We start from the raw sequence: 15,633 nt of genomic DNA on the forward strand, positions 1-15,633 counted from the left end.
CGCCTTTTAATTTCCTAGCTGCTGGTGCCAAGACTGTTGACTGTGGAGCCAAGCAAACTAAAGCTGTGTACAATCTCAATCTCTTCACCATCCATGCTGATGCAAATAAAACTACAGAGCATTTCTGCAAGAAACAAAAGACCTAAATAAATGGGAAAATGTGCCCTGTTCGGGGATAAGAAGACTCAATATCATGAAAATGACTAACCTACCAAAAGCTACATAATACAGATACAAATTCATTTTTCAAGGAGATCAAAAGGGAAATTATCAAATTTATTTGGAGAGACAAGAGACCCCGAATAAGAAAAAAACTTCTGAGAAACAAAGATGTTGTGGGAGGCATAGCACTCCCTGACATCAAACTACACAGCGGTAGTAATGAAAACAGCATGGTACTGGTACAAGGACAGACACAAAGATCAATGGAACAAAATCGAGAACTCAGAAGTAGACCCAGCTATCTATGGTCAACTGATATTTGAAAAGCAAATCAAAACTATCAAATGGGAAATGACAACCTCTTCAACAAATGGTACTGGCAAAACTGGACTTCCAGCTGCAGAAAGCTGAAACAGGGTTTGCATCTCACACCATACAAAAGTTAACTCAAATTGGATCAGAGACCTGGAAGTAAAGCCCCAAACCATAACGCTCACAAGAGACAAACTGGGATCAAGGTTAGAAGCCCTCGTGCACAGTATGAAGAGACTGCCAAATACAAGCAGAAATGCACAATCTGAACAGGACAAAATTGATGAATGGGACCTTCTAAAGATGATGTTCATCTCTATGCACATCATAAACTTTTCCCAACAGGGTGAGAAAAAAAAACAATCCTGCAGACTGAGAACAAACATTTGGTAATACCATCTCAGACAAGAGTCTCATAACGAAAATTTACAGAATCATCCTGGACCTCCACAATAAAAAGACTGATAATTACAAAATGGGCAAAAGACATGGAAAGACTTTTCAGAGAGGAAGATGGCCAATAAATACAAAAAGAAAGCTCAATATCTCTGCCAAACAGAGAGAAGCAAATAAAAAGCACAATGCAAGACCATCTCACCCCAATAGCAGTGACAAAGTTCAATAGGACAGTGGTATAGCACTGGTCTGCCCATTTGCTCTACAGAGGTAGCTCATGGTAACTAATGGCTGCTGTGATGCTAAACACTGTGACACTGATGTGTCAAATGCGATCATGGTTACCCATGTTTGGTGGAGCTTCCAGATTAAAACAAGCTTGGAAGCAGGAGTGACATCCACTTCCAAAATAGCTTGCCTCCAGAAACACTATGAACTTTGAGAAAGGATGAAAGTTATTCAAATATTCAGATCTTTCGTTTATAGCGTCACTATGAGTCGTCTATGACTTTATGGCACTTAACAACAATAACAACAACAAGAAGAAGCAAATAAAAGTTGGAGAGGATGTGGAAAGATTGAAACTTTCATACTCTGTTGGTGGTATTGTAAAATGATGCAACCACTTTGAAAGGAAGTATGGCATTTGGTCAAAAAAACTGAACATAGAAATTCCACATGACCCAGCTATTCCACTCCTAGGAATATACCCTGAGGATAATAGAACTGAAACACAAGTAGATATTTGTACACTGATGTTCAATGCAGCATTATTCACATAACAAAAAAAAAAAAAAAAGAAAACACCCAAATGCCCATCAATAAACAAATGAATTGAAGAAATTATGGTTATATTTACATGATGGAACACTATGCAGCAGACAGGAGCAATGATTTTTAAAAATACTACATCATATGGAAGAGGTTGGAGAGAATTATACTGAGCTAACTAACTCAGTGTCATAAAGATTAATGCTGCATAAGACCATTATTGTAAAAATAGAAGGGTTTCTTGTAAGATGTATACAAGTCCAAATGGGGAAGGGGAGGGTGGAGGGGTATTAAAGGGGAGGTATGGAATTTAGAGGGCACAGTGTTAGGTAGGTAGAGTGAGGGGTTGAAGAAATTAGGAAAGATCCAAGGGAGGACTTGAAAATGTTGAGGAATGATTGGCCTGGATCAGTGGTGATCCATTTCAAAAACAATCTATGGGAATGATACTATCAAACACAATGTGAATCAAGGAATGTGTAAAGCACACTGTATATAAACAAAACACAAGGAGTATGAATTTTTATGCAAACCAATATAAAATAAAAGTAATTTTTAGAAAAAGGGGGTGAAGGGAAATATCACTGGGACAACAGAGAATGGTAGGTGGAGGGAGGATGAAGAATTGGGAAATGTTCAATCGAAGGGTTTGAAAAGACAGGGAGTAATAGGCATGTTGTTGTTGTTGTTGTTGTTGTTGTTGTTGTTGTTATGTGCTGTCGAGTCGTTTGCGACTCATAGCGACAACAGCCCTAAACCCTGCTCTATCCTGCGCCAACCGCACTGCCTCTGACACACCCATCCCGATTACCCCAGTCACCGAATCAACCCATCTCATAGAAGGTCTTCCCCTCCTGTGTTGTCCCTCCACCCTCCCAAGCATGATGTCCCTCTCCAAGGACCCGTCCCTCCTTACAACATGTCCAAAGTATGTCAGACGAAGCCGCAGAATCCTTGCCTCCAAGGAGTAGCTTGGTTTATAAGGCACATGTAATTAATTATATAAAATGAACTGCATGTGTTGGTCGTATAAAACACAAAGTACATGTACAAAACACAATGTATTTTTAAAAACAATGTATTTTTAACAACAGTGAACAAAACAAAGTGAAGCATATTTGAGAAACAGTTGGGCACTGATCTAAATGGAACTTAGATCATTTATTTACCTGTGCTCACCAAGCTGTGGGAGCCATTCTTCATACAATGATCAAAATCCTCAGTGGTGGATTTAATGTTGCTTCAGTTTCACCTAAATTTTTTGAGCCAAAAATGCTTCCATATGGACGGAAGTTTCAATTAGCACTGTCTAATTTTAGTATTATGTCCGTTGAAAATCTACGGCTATGTGTCTGAAGCATTTCTGTCACTATTAATAGGCAAAATGCGAGCAAGCCATTTAGATTTCAGAAAATCAACTTTTAAGGTGAAGGTGGGCTGAAAGAATAGAAAAGAAATTACAGACATTTTTAAAAAATTCAAATAGTCTTTACAAACGCAAATTTTAAGCTAAAGACTTGTCAAATTAAAATAAGATAGTAATTTCTATCCTGGAAAAAGCAGGAACATAGTCTTCAACTAATTAATTTAAACTGGACAGGTCAATCATTCCCTCGATTCATTTAAAAAAACACCACGTAACTTTACAATTCATTCCTCCGGGTATTCTAAGGCATGTTGCTTTGCCACTTATGTCATTCTCCAAGCTCTCATTAAGTGGTAAAATGAAATAAAGCCTAAAGCTTATTAGGACCTAGTGGAGGTAGAGGTGTTGTTGAGGACACCAACAGAAACAACCACTCTAATACAATACTCAAAGAAGTGTTATTGAATTTAAGTGAATTGCATTGAACAGCCTTAATCTGCATTGAATTGTACTGAATCTAGTCTGAACGACTCAATTGCAGGTCATATTGTTGTATTTCAGAAATTGTCCTTGAAACTTTTCCTCAATGAGGGCCAATAGAATTTATCTATAATTTCTTTCTGGGATTAACATTTGAAAAAACGTGATTTAGAAGCAATTTCCTCAATTATTTTTTATTATACTATAATAATTATCTTTCATATTCATTCCTTTCAGTTAGAAGCACAAATAGTTTGTCTGGCTGAATTTCTTCCAACATTTCTGTTGTTAATGTTGGATGCCACACTAGATTTATGATTCAAAAGAACTGGGCTCATGTTCACTACTGTCTCCCTAAGATTGGTAAAGCTTGGTATTTAATAGTTCCTCAGTTACCAGTGAATGTAAAGAATATCAGAAGAATGTCTATTTTTGCTTTATTGATTATGCAAAGGCATTGGACTGTGTGGATCATGACAAGCTGTGACTGACATTGAGAAGAATGGGAGTCCCAGAGCACTTGATGGTGCTCAAGCAGAACATACACCTGGACCAGGAAGCTATTGTGTGAGCAGAGCAGTGGAGCACTGCATGGTTTAACATTGAAAAGGAAGAGCCTTAGAGTTATATTCTCTCTCTCTCTCCATATCTATTTAATCCATATGCTGAGAAAATGATCCGAGAAGCTGAACTCTGAGGAGTGTGGCATCAGGATGGGAGGGAGATGCATCAATAACCTGTGTTATCCAGATGACACAACCTTGCTTGCTGAAAGTGAGGAGGACTTGAAACACTTGTTCCAGAAGATCAAGGAATGTAGGCTTTGATATGGATTGTATCTCAAGAATCCATCTGAACCTGTTCTTCAGCTCTTTCAGTTTGAGAAATGTCATGCAAGTTCTTCCTTTTTCATTTTCTGACTCCAAACCTTTACACATTTTATTATAATTCTTTGCTTTGTGTTCTCATGCTGCCTTTTGAAATCTTCTTTATTTTGTCATCTCTTCCCTTTGTTTTGTCAGTCTCTAAAGGTCACCATTTAGGGCTCAATGCAAAATTCATGGGATGTGTAAAATCTCACATTACATGAACAATCTAATCGTAGTGCACTGCAAAGTGGACTAGGGGAAGGGAGAGGGGAAAAGGTAGCTGTGAAACAATGAATGAATACTTTTTTTAAAAAATGAACTGGAGAAGGATATGGAAGGAAAATGTGCAATACAACTTTTTATGCAAACTTCCATTAAAGTCACAATTTTAATAAAATATGTACTAAAAATAATTTTCCTTTAAAACAAAATAAAATAAAACAAGAATCCATTTGTCAAGAAAACAAATATTCTTACCACTGGACCCATAGGCAATATCATGATGGATGGAGAAGAGATTGAAAGTGTCAACAGCTTCTTCTTACTTAGATTCACAATTAACATCCTTGGTATCAGCAGTCAGGAAATAAAGAGATGCACTGTGCCAGAAAAATCTGCAGTTAGGGACCTCTCTCAACTATTGAGGAGTAATGTTGCCAGTTTAAGGACCAAGGTGCTTCTGACTCAGGCTGTGATCTTTTCGATCACTTGCTATGCATCTGAGAGGTGAACAGTGACTAAGGATGACAGAAGAAGAATTGATGTCTTTGAGCTATAGGGTTGGAGAAGAGTTCTAAACACCCAGTGGGCGGCCAGGAGAACAAATGAGTGTCTTGGAGAGGGTGCAGCCTGAGTCCTCTTTGGAGACAAGAATAATGAAGTTTCACTTCACACACTTTGGGCATGTTGTTAGGAGGAGCTATTCCTTGGAGAAGGACATGATATTGGGAAGTGTGGAGGGTCGGCAAAGGAGAGGAAGACCCTCAACCAGGTGGATTGATATGGTTACTGCTGCAATGGGCTTTTGTGTATCAGGAAGTGTGAGGATGGCACAGGATAGAACAGAGTTCAGATATTTTGTTCACAGGATCTCTATAAGTTACACTTACCTCAACGGCACCTAACAACAACAACAATTACCACTATGCGTATGAATGAATTAATTAATTAATTAATGAAGGTAACTAAATTAATCATAGTTATGTAATTATAATTGTACTTGAAAGAAAAGAAATAGGCTAAGTAAAACGTTACTTCTAGTATTTAAGAAAGTTTTCTGTAAAAGTTGTTCCTGTCTATACTAATCAAGTATCTCCAGCTCTAATTCTGGAGTAGTCAATTTCTGAAAAATATTTTGTAACATCATCTGAAAATTTTCCAGGTGTGAGTAAGGAAATAAGCGGAGAGAAACAAGTGGAATGGTCTCATTCATCCCAGACAAATGACAAGCAAAGTTCTGTTTCGTTTCTAAAATAGGTATTACATTTTCATTTTACAGGCAAAGAAATGGAAATCAGGGATATTAAGAGCTTCTTCAAGCTTACACGACAGTGCTGATATTGTTCATGTGTAAGCCCCCAACTGTTGTGCTTTGCTGTCACCCAGGCCGTTACTGGTTGTTAAGTATTTGGAATAGTATTCCTGAACACAGACAGGGTACAAAACAAACAATAATGCAATTCCAGTGTCTGTGTTCTTTCCAACATTTCTTACTGCCTTTCATGACATTTTTTTGTCATGAAAGTAGGTGCTGTAGAGTCAGAATCTACTCAAATCTGACCTTTTAGAGAGTTCTCAGAAGCTAAAAAATCACATGGGAGGAGACTGACCATCTTTCTTCTTTGAAGTATCTGGTGGATCAAAACTGAGTGCCTTTGGGTCAATAGTACAATACCTTATTTCTGCACTGCCAGAGGAGTTAGGAGACCTCATCATAAGCCATACTCTTTAATATTAATTTGGTGGTATTCCATAATATATTTATTTCCTTTGAGCTTCAATCTCTTTATATGCAAAGATGAAGGGAAAATAACATTTTTCTAATAAAATTATTAGGAGAGCAGAACTGTAGCAAAATGTGCAGACTGACACCTTTTTCTCGTTGTTGTTGATGTTGTTAAATGTCATCTAATATGACTCATAGTGATCCTATGGACAACAAATCTGAAACCTGTCCTATCCTGTGCCATCTTCATATCTCCTGACAACACAAGAGCCCATTATAGCATCATCATGTCAATCCACTTGGTTGAGGGTCTTCCTCTCCTTTGCCAACCCTCCATCCTTCCCAGCATCCTGTCCTTCTCTAAGGAATAGTATCTCTTAGCAACTTGCCCAAAGTATGTGAGGTGAAGCTTCATCATTCTTGCCTCCAAAGAACACTCTGGCTGTACCCTTTCCAAGACATATCTGTTCATTCTTTCGGCCAGTCAGTGCTCTTCTCCAACACTTTAACTCAAAGGTATCAATTTGTCATCTGTCATCCTTTGTAATTGTCCAGCTCTCAGTTGCATAGCAAGTGATCAGAATGGCCATGACCTGAATCATATGTTCCTTAGTTCTCTCACTGACGTTATTACTCCTCAATAATTTGGAGAGATTCCTAACTGCAGACTTTCCCAGTGCAATATATCTCCTTATTTGCTGAGTGCTGGTACTCACTAACTTGAAATCATTCAAATGGGTGTTTATTTCTAAAATTCCAAACAACTTCTGAATAGTCATTGTTTGAGTCATGTTTTCCAAACATCATGTGAAATGCATTATCTAGTGCTTTCTTCAATGCGGAAGGTAGGATCTGCAAAGCAAGTTTTTCTTTACTCAACTGTTTCTCAAAATTCCCAGGAGGGTTTGTCCCTCAGTGTCAATACTAATCAGTGCTGATCTTATTGTCTTACTGCCCTTCTAGAAAGTACTTCCCTTTCTCCATATAGGACATCCTGGTAGTTGACAAACTGTTTATATCGAGACTGTCTTAGAGTGTGCTTCAATGGAACACACGTACACAGAACACATCTTCATCTACCACTTCTTCTCTTCTCTCTCAGCCGATCTAGGGTCTGTCCTCCACAGCACTCACATGGCATTTTCCATGCCATAGGATGGAATAGATGATTTAACAAGCAGCTCTATCCTTGACTATGTTAGTGCTACCAAATCTGGACATATACTAATTGTCATCCACCTCTCCAAGTGCAAATCTATTCTGAGAGTCCTATTTTCCTCACATTTTTTATTCTGTTCCTCTCGTTCTTTCTACAGAATTTGCATTCCTTTGTTCTTGCAGCCCTAGCCCATGCCTCCGCTACCACCACAGGCACTATAATCAAGTCAATTCTGACTTACTCCAATCCTCTGTGTGTCAGATTAGAACTTTACTCCTTAGGGTTTCCAGTAGCTGATTTTCAAATTGGTATTTTGAGCGTCACTTCAGCAGCACATATACTAAAATTGGAACAATAGAGAGAAGATTAGTATGCCCCCTGCACAAGGATAACACACAAATTCATGAAGTGTTCCATAATTTTTAAAATTAAAAAGTTACTTATTTGAGTAAAAATTTCAGGTAAATTTTTTTTTCTGTTCAGTCATTCATACCCATTCTGGTCTTTAACGTCCATTCCAATACCCATATTGTAATGACATTGTTCTCATTTCTTTCACATCATTCTCATTTCTATCCATCCTTCTAGTCTACCCTTCTTGGCTTCTGAGTTTTACAACCCGGCAAATGGTGCCTTTCTGGTTGTGTGGGGTTAATAATTTTAGAAGTGAGCATATCTCTGGTATTTTTATTCCCCTTAAAGGCCTTTCTAGTTTTTGCAGAGGAGTCAGCTTAGTTTCAGGCTAATAGGGTGACATTCAATAGCAAACCAAAGACAACGACTTAAATGCACATCAGCAGATGAACGGCTAAGCAGTCGTTTCTTTTTCAGATGCAGAAGAGCAGTGCTTTCTTCTGCAACACCTCGGGGTAGACTGGGTGGTTAACAGCCTACTCTGCTAACATTTTGTACCACATAAGTACTCCAGACTTTGTTCTTATTAGTCTTGGGCAGTTAATTCTGATTCATGCAAATTCTGTGTATTAGAGTAAAACTATTACTCAAGGTAATCAGGGTTTTATCCTTTTGTATTGAAGCATATTGGTGGGCTTGCTTTCCAATTTGCCTCAAAGTAGGTTCAACCTCTAATCTTTCAACCAGTAGTCAAATCTTAACCATTTATGCCACCCAGGAATTCCTTTCAGCCCATGCCTGGAGATTCCTAATGTGCTGCCACTTAAAGTTCCAGGCAATAGTTCAAAGCATATTCAAAGGAATGTTAAAGTTTTGTACTGATCTTAGATAACTAGTGGTGTTGAAATTTATTCTCTGATAATTTTAGAAGTCCAAATACAGACTCTATAGAGGAAAACATTTTCTCTCTACCGTCTCCTCAGGAAGATCTGTGTTTCTTCAACACAGGTGTTGGCATCAATCTTATCCTAAAGCTGGATTCTACATCCAAAGAACACGCTCTGGTCCCGGCTCTTCTTTCTCAATGGTGGTGACATCTTTCCTTTGTTTGCTTCTTTCTCCCTTTTATTTTTTTTAAGATAAAAGGTGATACAGGTCACACACCAGAAAAACTTCTCTTAATGGCTGTGACCTGAGTAAGGGTATTGCCTTCTAACCTAATCCTATTACAACTGATTGGCTTAGTTACGTATCACTTAATGAGTGATAATTATGCCATTGCATAACTACCAAATTACATCATTCAACAACTGTCAAACCATTGAAAATTATGCCCAGCAAAGTTGGCACACATTTTGAGGAATTACAGTTCAATCCATGACAATATTATAAAAATTTGTATATTACAGAAATAATTCTGTGGCATGTTGATATGCTAGGCTATTCAGACCATAAACTTGATGGCATATCAGGAAATACTGGTTTGGCTGGGAAATAAATCTTAACGAAATCAAGTCTAGAGATAAGAACGTATCAAGTTGTAGACAAAATATGAATCTAGAAAAGAGATTTTGCTTGCTTACAATATGACCAAGTCCAGAAGGAGCTGAACCAACATTTACCAATCATGTTGGCACTATTGCCAATGTGAGCACCAGGGCTACATTACCTTATCATTTGTTCTAGAGTGCTCTGGTGGTGTAGACAAGAGAAAGCAGCATTTTTAACCGAAAGGTGGCATTCAAATGCATCAGTGGTGCAAGTGAAGAAAGGTGGACAATCTCCTAGCAAGTGATTCATAGCCTGGAGACCTACTCGAGGGTTAACTGTGAGTCAGTTCTCACTTGACTACAAAGTTTTTCACATGTTCATCTGATAAACTACAACAGCTAATACTTACAAGTTTCTTTTATGTCCCAAGTACTTTGCTAGATGATAAAATATCAAATGATGAATAAAATGAATATGCTCATTCCACATAGAATTTGTCATCTAGGAGAAGAAGCAAACAATCAGATCATGGAACAATATTGGTACAATCGTCATGGCTGTCAGAAAAGTGTTAGAAGAGAAGAAAAAAATGTCTAGCTTTATGAGACCTTAGAAAGGAAACTTTAGTAAGAGTACAGTTCAGGACAAGCTTATTTAAGGAAGTAACACTTGAGCTGTGATCTGAAAACTAGCAACATGGACTAGGAATAATTGGAAATGAACCAGATGTGACAGTTAATCCTATATGTCAACTTGGCTAGGCTATGGTGCCTAGGTGTTTGGTCAACCATTAGTCACATATTGTTAAAGTATTTGGTAGATGAGCTTAGTCAATATATTCTGCTTGCTTTAAGAAAATTATTCTCACCCTGTAAAATTTCAGGAAGTGCCAAATGAACAAGAGCCAATGGTAATGAAGGATGGAGTAGAAGCTGCACTGAAGGCATTGACAAAGCCAAAGCTCCAGCAATCGTTGGGATACAAATTAACTTGAATCAATTAACAGATGCAGCCTTGGAAGTGCTCACCAGTCTGTTATAGGAAATTTGGAGGACAGCTGTCTGGCCAATGGATTGGAAGAGGTCCATATTCTCTTTCCCAAGAAAGGTGACCCACCTGAATGTGGAAACTATCAAAAAATATCATTACTATCACATGCAAGCAAAATACTGCTCATGTTCACTCAAAACTGGTTAGAACAGTACATACAGTTAGGGAATTTCCAGAAGTTCAAGCAGGATTTAGAAGAGGCTGTGGCACCAGGAATATCATTATTTGTATCAGATAGATCCTGGCTGAAAATAAAGAATACCAAAAGAATACTATTTGTGCTTTATTGACTATGCAAAGGTATTTGACTATGTGGATCATAATAAGTTGTGGCTGACTTTGAGAAGAACAAGAATCCCAGAATACTTAATAGGCCCCATGCGAAACCTATATACCTGGACCAGAAGGCCGTGTGCGAACAAATCAAGAGAACACTGAATGGTTCATAACTGAGATGGGAGTGCATCAGAGTTGTATTCTCTCTCCATAAATATTTAGTTTGTATGCCTAACAAATTATTTTAGAAGCTGGTCTCAATGAAGAGGGGTGTGTCATCAAAATTGGAGTGACTCATCATAACCTGCATTATGCTGATGACACAACCTTGCTTGCTAAAAATGAGGAGGACTTGAAACACTTGTTGCAGAAGATCAAGGACTGCAGCCTTCAGTTTAGATTGCATCTCAATGTCAATAAAACTAAGATTTTTACCACACATCATGATGGATGGAGAGGAGATTGAAACTGTCAAAACTTCATCTTGCTTGGATCTACAATTAACACCCTTGGTGCCAGCACTCAGGAAATAAGGAGAGGCATTGCACTTGGAAAATCTGTAATTAGGGACCTCTCCAAATTATCAAGGAATAATGATGTCTGTTCGAGGACTATGGTGGGTCTGATTCAGGTCATAGTATTTCTGATCTCTTTCTATGCATCTTAGAGCTGAACAATGACTAAGGATGAGAGAAGAATTGAAGCCTTTGAGCTGTGGCGTTGAAGAAGAGCACTGAACATCCCATGGATGACCAAAATGACAATCAGTTATGTCTTGCAGGAGGTGCAGCTGGAGTGCACTTTGGAGGCAAGAATGATGAGGCTTCACCTCACATACTTTGGGCATGTTGCTAGGAGACGCTTTTCCTTGGAGAGGGACATGATGCTGTGAAGGTTCAGGGAAGGAGAGGAAGACCCTCAAGCAGGTGGATTAATACAGTGACTGCTCCAATGGACTCTTGTGTGCCAGAAAGGATGAGGATCACACAAGATAGAGTAGGGCTCAGATCTTTTGATCATAGGGTCGCTATGAGTTGTACTCAACTTGGCCGCATCTAACAACAACAACATTCTCTATAATATGGGTGGGTCTCATCCAATCAGTTTCACGTCTTAAAAGCAAAACCTGAGGCTCTGGCAGAAATAATCATATCTGAAAATCATAGAACAAAAATTTTGCTTGCATATTTAGCCTACTGGCCTACTGTAAAACATTTATGGGTGATTTCAAACTACCAACCTGCTAGTAGTTTTGTGCTTATCTATTTGTGACACCCAGGGAAGCTCCATGAAACCATAATAAAGAAAAATATACCCAGAAAATTAAGGATGACACAAGGCTGGGTAATATTTCCTCATGTCACACATAAAACGGCTGTGAATCTGAGTCAACTTGACAGCACTAACAGTAGCAAGGCCCCATGAAGACTTTTGGCCTTTTTTCCAGCATGAACTACAGTACTCACTGTTTCTGAACATCGCAGAAACAGGCTCCTGGGCTGTCAAATGCTGACTCAAACACCTCCCGGAGTATCTGACACTTAGGAGGTCCTCAGTTATCCAAGTTAACAAGTAATTATTTCTTTAGAACAAGACCTCATATTCTAAAGTTAGGAAACTACTCTTTCTTTGAATGTCTCCTACCTTATGTTGTTGTGGTTGTTGTTGCTGCTGTGTACCATGAAGTCATAGCCTACTCACAGCTGACCCTCTAGTGGGTTTTCAGAAGCAGTAAATCACACAGAGAGAGATTACCTATCTTTCTCCCACAGAGCAGCTGGATGATTTGAACTGTGTGCTGTTGGGTCTACAGTGCAGCTCCTTACCACTAGGCCAACAGGGCTCCCTCCTTACATTAGTAAATATGAAGACCAGATGCTCAGCATTTACTGCTACCTGATCAAAACCGCCTCCCTACATTTCTCCTCTACAAAGAAACAATACATATTCTGTAAGAAGGTTTTAGCTAACAAGTTAGAATTTACCAAGATGATTAAAGAACTTTCCATCTGAGAGAAATTGTCCTTTACTATTTGCAATGATACTTCCTGAACAAAGTTTTATATAGGCGAAGATAGGAAGAGACACATTCCACCCCAAATTCATTGTAATAATGGACTCTAACACGCTAATTTGCTGATGTTGTTAGTGGCTGTTGAGTATGTTTTAACATAAGATGACACTATGTATGACAGAACCCAAATCTGCACAGTCCAGCACCATCTTCTTGACATGTTTGAACCTGCTGTAGCTTGGGAATCTGTGGTGACATTCTTGATATGTTTGAGCCTATTATAGCTAGGGATCTCTGGTGGCCTAGTCAGTAGAGAGTTGAGCTGTGAACCCAATGGCATCTGGTTCCAATCCACCAATAGCTTACATGGAGAAGATAGGTAGTTTATAGTCTCTGGAAACTCACTGGAACGTTAACTAGGAGTTGGTTCTAACTTAAGAGCAATGAGCGAGAGTATATATGAGTGGTGTAGCTATTGTGCCCATGTATCCCATTAAAAACTTACCTCATTTTTTGGGTGACCACAGATGACATTATATTGAGTGAAATATCTCAGTCACTAAAGGACAAATACTGCATAGTGGCACTGTTGTAGAAAGGGACTGACATCAGAGTTGGGTTTAAGATTGAGAAAAACTGGATAAATTATGTATACTGCATTGAAACAGATGAGGAAGAGAACTGTTTAAAAGCGATATATGATTGGATAGTATGGTCATGACAAGAGTCCAGAATGAAGGCTGCATAGTAGAGTGCTAGGGCGGGGAGTGATTATACACCAATGAAAGAACTTTTCTTTTAGTTTTAAAAGAGAAGAATGATCTGGGTGGGGAGGGGCAGGCAGGGAGAAAAATGCAACAATGAATGAATGAAAAAAGAAAACTAAAACTTTCCTCATTTTTAATGATGTTCTACTTTACCAAATGTATTAATGTTGTCATCTAAAAAATTACTTCACTGAAAATAATTGTAGCTTGAAGGATAGGACAAATTTTCAAAATTTGAGCAGGTTAATTATTGGTATTGTGCACACTATTCTCTTTTACTCATTTCTAACTCCAAGATACAAAAATATTAACTCAATGATTTTAACATGTAATACAAAAGGGAAAATATACAGGGCTGTTATGTTGGGGTTTGTTTTTTTTTTTTGTAAAAACAAAAACAAACAAGCCAAAAATCACACAAACCACACCAACATATATAGTCCTGAGTGATTTTACTATGTTTAAAATGGAATTATAACATTAAGTATCACATAAACAGAAAGAGAAACAATTCTAGAACAGATAGTCCTAAATTCCATTTCTAGTTCCTATTTCCAGATAGAAGTCAGCCTGGGACACCACAAGCTTTGTGGGAAAGCCATGGATAGAACTCAGTGATTAGCAGCTATATATGAGTAATTGACTTGTATCCTAGACAAGTGAACCTACTGTCTCACATAGCTCCAAAATCTAGAAAGTGCTCAGGACATTTCATGTTACTTGAGAGAATGACTGAATATATAGCCAGCTATCATCTCTTAGCCTGGAAGCCGGAGCGGCATCCACTTCTGAAATGACTTGCCTCTGGAAACTCTATGTACGAACAGTGCTTAGGCTGTTCGTTCATAGGGTCACTATGAGTCGTCTACGACTCGACGGCATTAAACAACAACAACAATCATCTCTTAGTAAAAATTTAGTTACAGTAATAAAGCAATGATAAAAAACTTTACATTTTATTTTGCTCTCAGGCAAAAAAAAACAAACCTTCCTCTATGGGTAGTATAGGCAGACAAGGAACAAGATTCTTGTCATTTTGTTTCAACCATCCTCTCTTCACTAGTGCAATTTAGGCAGAGGTACATCTAGGTACTGGATTACATGAAGGGAAATTGTAGAAGGGTACTAATGTGGTTCATTTGCTCCCTTCTTTAGAGACAGCTCTGGTGGCCTAGTAGGTAGGGAATTCTGCTTCTAGTTTGGGCCCTTCTAGTAATTCAAATCCACCAATGACTGCAAAGGAGAAAGATAGTCTCTTCCCATGCACGTAATAGTTTAAGAAACCTGCTGGGGGTCAAGTATGAGTCTTTTCTGATTTTACAGCAATAAGAGAGAGATTCAAAGTGGTAGTAGAGAGAATAATGATTCAAATTCTGGTGGACTGTATTGTGCTCTCCCCAAAATAGGTATGACATCTAAGCCCTGGTACCTTTAAATATGACCCCCTTGAGGAAGCCTCAGAAAACCCATTAGAGGTTCAGTTTTTACGGTTGGTTCCGACTCAATGGCAATGAGTTCTCATTTTTGAGTTTGTGTTGAAAGACACACAAAATGTCATAATCTTTATTATTAAATTAGTAAGAGATTCTTGACTTTTCCTTTTAGAGAGGAATTTTTTTTCTTTCTTTATCCTTCCTTTTCTTTCAACACCTTAAATAGTTTTGTATAGTTTTTTCCTTATAACATATGGGGATTGAAAGATCATTTTAAGACTCTAAATAGGAAGCTCTGGTGGCTTAATGGTAAGGAGCTATGCTGCCAACCCAAAGCACGTGGTTCGGATCCATCAGCTGCTCCATGGAATAAAGATGGACAATCTCCTCTCATGTGATTTACTGCCTCTGAAACCTGCTAGAGGCTCAGCTAAGCGTCAGCTCTGACTCGACAGCATACCACAACAATAACTCTCTAAATACCCTTTGTTGTTGCTCTGTGTTGGCAAGTTGCCTGCAACTCCTAGTGCCCCTTCTGCTCTATCCTGAGCCACCCTTATTGTCTCTGTCTATCCCTCTTCGTCAGTCACTGAATCAATCCATCTTATTGAGAGTCTTCCTCTCTTGATCTGTCCCTCCACCTTCTCAAGCATGACGTCCCTCTCCAAGGACTGGTTCATCCTTGCAATATGCCCAAAGTATTTCAGATGGAGTTTCAGAATCCTTACGTCCAAGAAGCAGCCTGCTTTCACCTTGTCTTTTATCAATTTCAAAAAATAATTGTATTT

The sequence above is a fragment of the Elephantulus edwardii genome, unplaced genomic scaffold (genome assembly GCF_000299155.1).
Source record: "Elephantulus edwardii isolate Elephantulus edwardi_28Jun2011 unplaced genomic scaffold, EleEdw1.0 scaffold00018, whole genome shotgun sequence".
NCBI classification, from domain to species: domain Eukaryota; kingdom Metazoa; phylum Chordata; class Mammalia; order Macroscelidea; family Macroscelididae; genus Elephantulus; species Elephantulus edwardii.